Source organism: Capsicum annuum, unplaced genomic scaffold (genome assembly GCF_002878395.1).
Source record: "Capsicum annuum cultivar UCD-10X-F1 unplaced genomic scaffold, UCD10Xv1.1 ctg999, whole genome shotgun sequence".
Taxonomy (NCBI): Eukaryota; Viridiplantae; Streptophyta; class Magnoliopsida; order Solanales; family Solanaceae; genus Capsicum; species Capsicum annuum.
This window is the reverse complement of record NW_025896087.1, coordinates 739023-747258: the sequence shown is the minus strand read 5'-3', so window position 1 is coordinate 747258 and position 8236 is coordinate 739023. Positions and strand designations below refer to the sequence as shown.

General features: G+C 29.8%; 1 long non-coding RNA gene across 1 annotated transcript; it reads left to right on the top strand.

The window, feature by feature from the left end:
• Positions 1–6121: 6121 nt before the first annotated feature.
• On the top strand, positions 6122–7586 carry LOC124895845. The gene is made up of 2 exons (XR_007051905.1): positions 6122–6429; positions 6973–7586. It is a non-coding gene; the product is annotated as an uncharacterized LOC124895845 (long non-coding RNA).
• Positions 7587–8236: the final 650 nt, after the last annotated feature.

Below are 8236 nucleotides of genomic sequence, written 5' to 3'. Positions count from 1 at the left end.
CAATACAAAATTTAAAGTCCTCTTTGAATGCAATTTTCGATGAGGATTCTCAATAACCTGCATGAACAATTGCAATAAAAATGTTAGTAATAAATAAAGAATTATTGAAATAAATTAAAATGTACGTAAAAATATATTTTTTATTAAAAAACGGGTTCGGATAAAGTTTTAAATATTATAATAATTTCGTCATCGCCTGAAATCTTATTTTTGTTACATATTTTTTAATGTAAAATTCGTCTTTTCATATGTGAAGGCCTCAAAAATCGACGGTAATTTTTTCATTGGCCAAGCGTTGATCTTTGATATAAAATTGTAAAATTTGAGAAAGTAAAATCCATCTTTGTAATGGGATGGCCTCAAATATCCAAATGGAGAGATAATTTCATTGGCCGTGTGTTTATTTTGAGTATATGTATGTGTTTTTGAGAGAAAAAAAAAAGATGAACAAAATTTGTGTATGATAAAAATATGTGTGTGGTGAAGAATATTTGTGTAGTAAAGAAATGTGTGTTTGAGAGAGAAAAAAAATATGTGGGGATGAAAAATGTGTATATGTATTTGTGAATGTGCATTTTATTTATGTATTTGTATGTGAGAAGACAAAAAATATCTGTGTATTGTATTTTTGGAAATAAAATAAATTAGATAAGAAGAAATTTGATTTGTTTATATTTTGAGAGAGGGGAGAAAAAAGAATGAAATGTGTATATGGTGAAAAATGTGTGTGTGAGAGAGAAAGGAAAAAGATTACTAAAATTTTGTGTTTGAGGGAGAGGAGAAAGAGGGAGAAAATATGTGTGATTTTTTTAGAGAGAGGAAGAATAAAATGTGTGTGTGTGTTTTGTGAATGTGTGTGGTGTAAATGCGTATTTAAAAAGAACCAATAATAATAAAATAAAATATCACATCCACCTTCTTCCAACACATCCCTTAAATTATGGATAGCAGATGAAGGAAAGTCAAATATCATAAATATGATGAGACCTTGACTTGACCGATTTATTGTTATATGTATTAAAATAATTCAATATTATTTTTGTAGACGGTATTTAAATAAGGTACGAAAAATATCAATATAAATAACTACAGAAAAATGTAAACAAATATAATTATCTTTGAAAAAAATATATTAAACTATAAGCAATTAAAATTATAATATATAAAAAGAATTTTACTATTATGTTATGTATGTATGTAGATGATTGTGCAAAAATATTAAAATGATAATAAACTGATAAAAAGCCTTAAAATTTACGAAATTAAGGGTATGAATATTTGTGGTGTGTGTTTTGTGTGTTTATTGTGTGTATGTATGTTGGGTATTTAAAAAGAAAAAATAATACTAAAATATCAAATCTACTTTTTCCAAACACATCCCTTAAATTATGATAGTAGGTAAAAGAAAAGTCAACTGTCATAATCATGACGAGACCTTGACTTGACTGATTTTTGCTCTATGTATTAAAATAATTGACTCAACTCAACTTTTATGGATTGTAATAAATATACAAAAATACAGATATTGATATGTAATTATAGAAAAATTGTAAAGAATATTGAAATTATTGAAATGTATTAATTTGAAAATAGTGTAAAAATGTGACCATGTCGCGCACGTGTGCAGATAATTATAAAATATTAAGAATGATAATGAATTGGTAAAAATCCTAAAATAAGAAAAATTATTAATAAATTATAAAAATAAAAATATGATAACAAATTGATTAAAATCCTAAAGTAAGGATGATTATCAACAATTTATCAAATAATTATAAAAAAATTATGAAAAATTATATTTTGTGCCCTTTAGCGATCAGGAAGCCAGAAGACGTTAATTTTAGGCACCGAGAACAAAAATTGGGTGTCAACACTACCTATTATCCACAAATCTTGTTGATGGAGTGTTAGTGGGATTAAAACTACTATATCCACAACTCACATTGACGGAGCATGAAAAAATAACTGTTCTATTCTTCGTATTATAAAAGGAGTCCTCTCTACCAAATCTTAGAGTAAGTTCCATCAAACTATTTTGAAATGTAAGGCAAAGAGAGAAACAAAACTTATGTTTTTGGTTTAAGAATAAAAGAAAATCAAGTGCTTTCGCTAATCTCGATCAAGAAGAAAAGTTATGGATAATTCCAGTATGTTTCTTGATTGGCTTATTGTTATAGAATGGTGTGTGAAAATTATTAAGTTCTACGATTCTGAAATCTTATAATCCTTACAGATCTATGATTCCCATAAACTGGGCTAGTTGTTGTGCATTAGAGAGAACTGCTCGTCCTTTTCCTCCTCCTCCAAGCACTTGCATTGCAAAACTAATCACCTCCCTCTCCTCACATCCTCTAACAATATGTTTACGTCTTTCATCTAGGCTTACCAATGCATAAGATTTATTGTGAGTGGGAAGGGGATCCATGCTCAAGATCTAGGACTGTAAAGTTACAAAAAATGAGTCATCTAGATCCTCTAGAAATTGATGGGTTAGTTTAGTTTCAGTGGGACTTATTAGTTTGGGTGAAGCAGCACAAAAATATCCACATGTTACGTCTTCATAATTTGTCAACTCTTCCCACAAAAATTTAAGTTTCGTATAGTACAAAACAAAGTTGGTTCCCTGTTGTTTAAGTGAAGCTAGTTCAGATTTTAATTGGTTAATTCGAGGGCCATGACAATGGAGTAACATTCTTTAAGGTCATTCCATATCTATCTAGCAACCTTGTATCCAACAACACTTGATTTATTAGTACCATTGATAGAATTAAACAACCAAGAATATATGGCTGAATTAATCAATCGTCACGCTTGAAATTTGTATTCGATTTTAGTTTCTGGTTTAGAATAATCTTCATTAACAAAAGCAAGTTTCCCTTTTGCTTCAGACCATTGATAGCCGTTTTTACCCAAACATCATAATTGTCACTCGTTAAATAGTAGATTGATGATGGGTCATGTTGAAGCAGGGATTTGGATAATGGACTTTCACCTATACTTGTCATGACGATGAAAGGAGCAATGATTTTGTGAAGGAATAAGTCGACTGCAAAACAAAAAGAAAGAGGGAAAAAAGAAGAAGGATGAATAGAGTTGTATACTAGGGATCGTTTCGCTTTAATACCATGATAAAAATATTCGTACAAAAAACCTTGTTTGTATTCATAGAGTAGCCTCCTTATTTATACAGAGTTTGTTTCAGCTCCTAAATCTATTCTACGATACAAAATATATTTTATTTTTAGGATATAAAATATTATAGAAATATTATCTACCAAATATAGAAAATAGAGTTTTCAGCTTTTCTTAAATACATATTGTCTAATAGAATTTAAGAGAAACCATTAACAAGAATATGCAGAGAAGTAGAGAAGAGAACGAAAAAAAAACACTGAGAATTTCTTATTACTTGATCAATGAAACAAAACAAAGTGAGTATATATAATAGTCTGTTAACTAACTAACTTGCCTTAACTAACTATTAGATACAATAACTACTTTACCCTTATAGTCTAATTATATATCCTCAGTACCTAAGTCGGGCAAAATGATTCAGGATATACTTGTATACCTCCATGAGGTAGGAGCAAGATGTGTGTACATTATATTCTAACCTTCGGACCCAATCTATGAGGTTATAAAATTTTCTATCTAAAACCCTCCTATAGTTCTATGTGGTTATTTTTTTAGTATCATACATAACTTATCGCCAACAATTTATCATAGCACATGTCAACAATCAATTGTTTCTTTTTCCTGTCGAAATAATGATGACATTTCAGGAGAGGAACCACTCAAGTTTTAGTGAGATAGAGAGTCTTCTCCTGTATTATTTGGGGGTTGATTTAAATTAGTCTAGCCTCAAATAAATGAAGATAAAAAGAAAAGTAAACAAGGAGGTACACCTTAGCAGTCGCTTGGTAGAGTATATAAAAATAATGTCAAATAAAGTGTATTTATAATGGTTGCATTACTAACACAAGTATTAGTAATATTGGTAATACTTATGCTGACATTATTTCTTACGCATCATTTGATTTGATGTATTAAAAATAATATATATTTATATAATTTTTATAAAAAAATATTTATTTACTAAATTACACTTTTTATACATATTCGTAGATTTCCATTCTACATTAAAACAAACCATTTAACTTTGCCTTTTCTCACATGAAATTAAATATACCAGGATTCCATCTTTTCATTCAAGTGGAGAACTGCAGCCTCTAGTTTTTGTTGATTATCAGTGACATTATTGTAATGGAAATAGCACTCTCACTTCCTCAACCATGGGCAAAGACCCAGACCCTCATAATAGGAAAATTCAACCCTAGGGCTTAATTGGTTACCCTATAATCGGTGAATTATCCCTTTATTTTTCTCATGAAACCTTGGTTTTGTTGAAGGACCCACCATGTGTACCAGTTCTTCAAGAACACTGCCCAGTATTCCATGTTGAGGTGAAAGTATCCACTCTACAATGACTTTCATTTTCTTACCCAATTCATCAATTTTGAGTTGGTGCTACCCACATTTTGCGAGTTTCTTCAATGGGATTCAACAATTGTGTCTCCAACTTCTTAATGTTGTCTTCCACGGCCTTCAATCTCATTGTTGTAATTGTCATTGGTGCCAGGAGTTGGCTTCGATATCAAATGTTGACTTGCTCATTTTCATCATTATTTTACCCAAATACCCAATTTCTATTTGCTCATTTTCACTGCTAAAATAATTTGAGGAAGGTATGAATCTTGAAAACTCAATTTTTACTTCTTGAGAATGAAATTGAAGGAATTTGACTAGACTAAAGTAAAGAGAAAGAAATCAGAAAAATAAGAAAATGATTGATTAAGAAGGAAGAAGATGTGGAAAAATGGTGAGAAAGAAGTTGTTATTTTAAGGGGTAAATTTGTAATTTAATAGTATAATGCATGTATTGAAATGTGTTGTATTACTAATAATACATAGAAAAGAAGAGGTATTAGTAATACATAGTCCAATACACTATGCCAAATAATGCATTAATACACAAAAATAATGCATGCATTGTTTTTGTTAACACACTCTACCAAACGACCTCTTAGTCGTTTGGTAGAGTGTATTAAAAATATAATACATGCATTATTCTTTGTGTATTAGTAATATCATGTTTGGTATCAATTTTTAGACTATGCATAACTAATACTTGCATTAGTTATACACACTATTGTGTATTAAGGTGTGTATTATTAATACTCATCATTTCCTATGTATTAATAATACCAAGTGTTTCAACACATGTATTAATTAGTAAATGACAAATTTACCCTTCAAAGCCCCACTAAAACATTTTCCCAAGATTTTTCCCATGGTGCTTTGCCTATTTTGTAGCACTTTGCCATCTGCTAGGAGCTTGCAGTGTATTTTTGTGCCATGCCTATGCCATTCGCCGGAAGCTTGCAGTTTGGTATCTAATATTTAACTAGACCTATAGTTCTAATCTCCATGATCTTTTTTTCATTGAAGTACGTCAAATCCATACTTCCGTAATTGGAGTATGGATATGAAATTGATTTTTTTGTTTTGAAGGTTATAAATTTGGGGAAGAAGGGTTTGGGTTTTCCGGTGAACTTTTCGCCGGTTTCACTATCCAGATTTTTTAATTTAGACAAAGTAATAATTAAGTTTCTTTCTACAACAGCTACGTTGCTCCCAATTAGAGACTTCCATTGTAGCCATATGCAGAAATTGCTAGAGAAGAAAGCTTAGCATATGGGATACTGCTTGTAGATAAGTGAAGAAAAGTTTTTGTTTCGGACAGAAGATTGCAAAAGAGAGTATAGAATGCTAAATAAAGGGTATTTTAGTAAATAAATATTGTTTGATAAAAATTATATTTTATATTTTAATTTTAATACATCAAACTAAGTAGTGTGTAAGAAATATTGTCTGCATAATTAATATTAGCATAATTAATTCAAATACTACTAATATAAATATTATTATTATACACTATTCAGCATTATTCTTATACACTCTTTCAAACCAACTTAGTGGGCTCATCTTATCCCCTGCACAACTTTATCATGATATGATTTTTTTTTGCACCACAACTTTATTATGATTATTACTTTTTGGAGAACAACTTTATTATGACAAAATTGTAGATTTATGTTCCTCTTTTAGCTATTTACTTCAACTTCTCTCGGTTTTGCTGTAGTTTGAAGGTGTGTTGTGTATTCTTCAACCTCTCCTATTTTAAAATTAATTCTTTCACCAAGTTGAAAATATGGTTCAAACTTTTGTCTCTTAAATTTTAAGTATTAGGCTCTAAATAGAAGCACAAGCTTTTTCTCTAGTTTGGCTTGACTAGTGACAACTACATCCATGGAAAGAGGAAAAGAAAAATGAGGAGAAAGAAGGGACTGGAAAGCAAATAGCTCATCGGTATGTCATACAACACGTTTTTTTTAAAAAAAAAAGTTGGCATATTCAACTTAGTCTGGTAAGTATGTTCGTTTCTTTATGGAGCTTAATCAACTTCAACATCTTAATTATGATGAAAAAAAATTCATGTAGCTTCAACAAGAAAAATGAATTTCTTTTTCATTGGGTTAAGTTGTTTTAAGGGCAGTGATTCAAATAGGGTAACGTATATCATTTTTATGCTTGGGTTTGATGGGCAAAATAGACAATAGTGCTTATAACAATTTGAAAGTTGGACCAAACTCAACCTCAAAACTAGCTCATAAGGTGAGAATTGCCTAAGTTCATATAAGAAAATCACCAGATCATTCTCCAACCAGCAAAGGACTCTTAACAGTGTTGAAAATCAAATGACTATGTCCGTATGTATTCGTTTTTCATTGATTTTGGATTAAAGTATCTGGTCTAGGTAATATACTACTTCAGTGCTCTGAGTAACTAACTAGTATGTGGATGGACAGATCAGTAGAAATCTTTATTGACATGCTCTCTTTATGATTTAAGCTGTAACAGGACAAATATTTTGCTTAACTGTTAGGCTATTTATGGAGAAACTCCTCTGCGCCTGCGTTAGCTGCCTGTTGTAATTTAGAGGAAAATTTATGATGGGCAATTTGAAACAACATTTGGTGTTTTCGGCAGTTGTTGTCTGTTGTACTTCACGAGGACATGGTCAATCTTCTTGATTTCATAAAGAAGTTAGATAATGAATGTGTGCAAATTTCAGTTCTTAACAAGGATCGAATTGAAGAGCTGACATTTGTGTCCGCATTTTTTCATCATTATCACTATCTCTTGGCAGAAGGTTGTAATGAAGAAATCATGTCTTGCATATCAAATGAGATTCATGATCTGGTTCAGTCACGTTTTCGTCAGAGTGGAGAAGAAATGCTGGTTAAATTAATGGATCATGAGATTCCTCGCCTCTTGGAAAATGTCAGAAGTTGTATTAGCTCATATAGTAATGCAGAATCAAGTGATGTGACCATGACCGAGGATCATTTGGTTGAACTTTTGGATGCCATCGTCATGTATCTCCAATATCTACACAAGTATTGTTCTGAGTTGACTCAATATGAGCATATTGACGAAAGTAGTATATATTTGGATTTATTTGATTAATTTATTTGATTATGAAACAATTAAATTTAGATATTTACCAAAATAATATTTAATTTGTTTAGATGGATAACGTACAAAAACCACAACAATATAAAGAATTAAAACAAATAATATCTGAAAAACGTAAACAATTAAAAATAAGGATATAAAGACTACAGTGTAACATAATTGTTGGAGTTAGTAAAAACTCAATAAATGCACAAAGAAGAATATATATCAACACAACTTATATACATTTAAATAAAATGAACAAAGAAGAATTTATAATAGATGAAAAAACATATGAAAATCATGAAGGATTAAAAATAAAAGTAGTATTTTCCAATCTAGGAAGAAGGTATAAAAAAATAGGTGAACATTTATATTTAATGTTAAAAAAAGAAGAATTAAAATTAGAAGATAAGTTGACAGCCACGGTAAGAATAGAAAGAGAAAACGAAGAGATAGATAGGAAAAAGAAAATAGAAAAAATAAAATAACAAACTACAGAAGAAATACGAAAAATAGAAGAAACTAAATATAGTAGGATTGCTGAATTAAAAAAAGAACTACAAATGCTAAAAGATTTATATGAAAATAGACAGAAAGAAAAAAAATAAAGAACAAAAATTATTAATTGAGATAAATCAATTTTAAAAAAATTAGA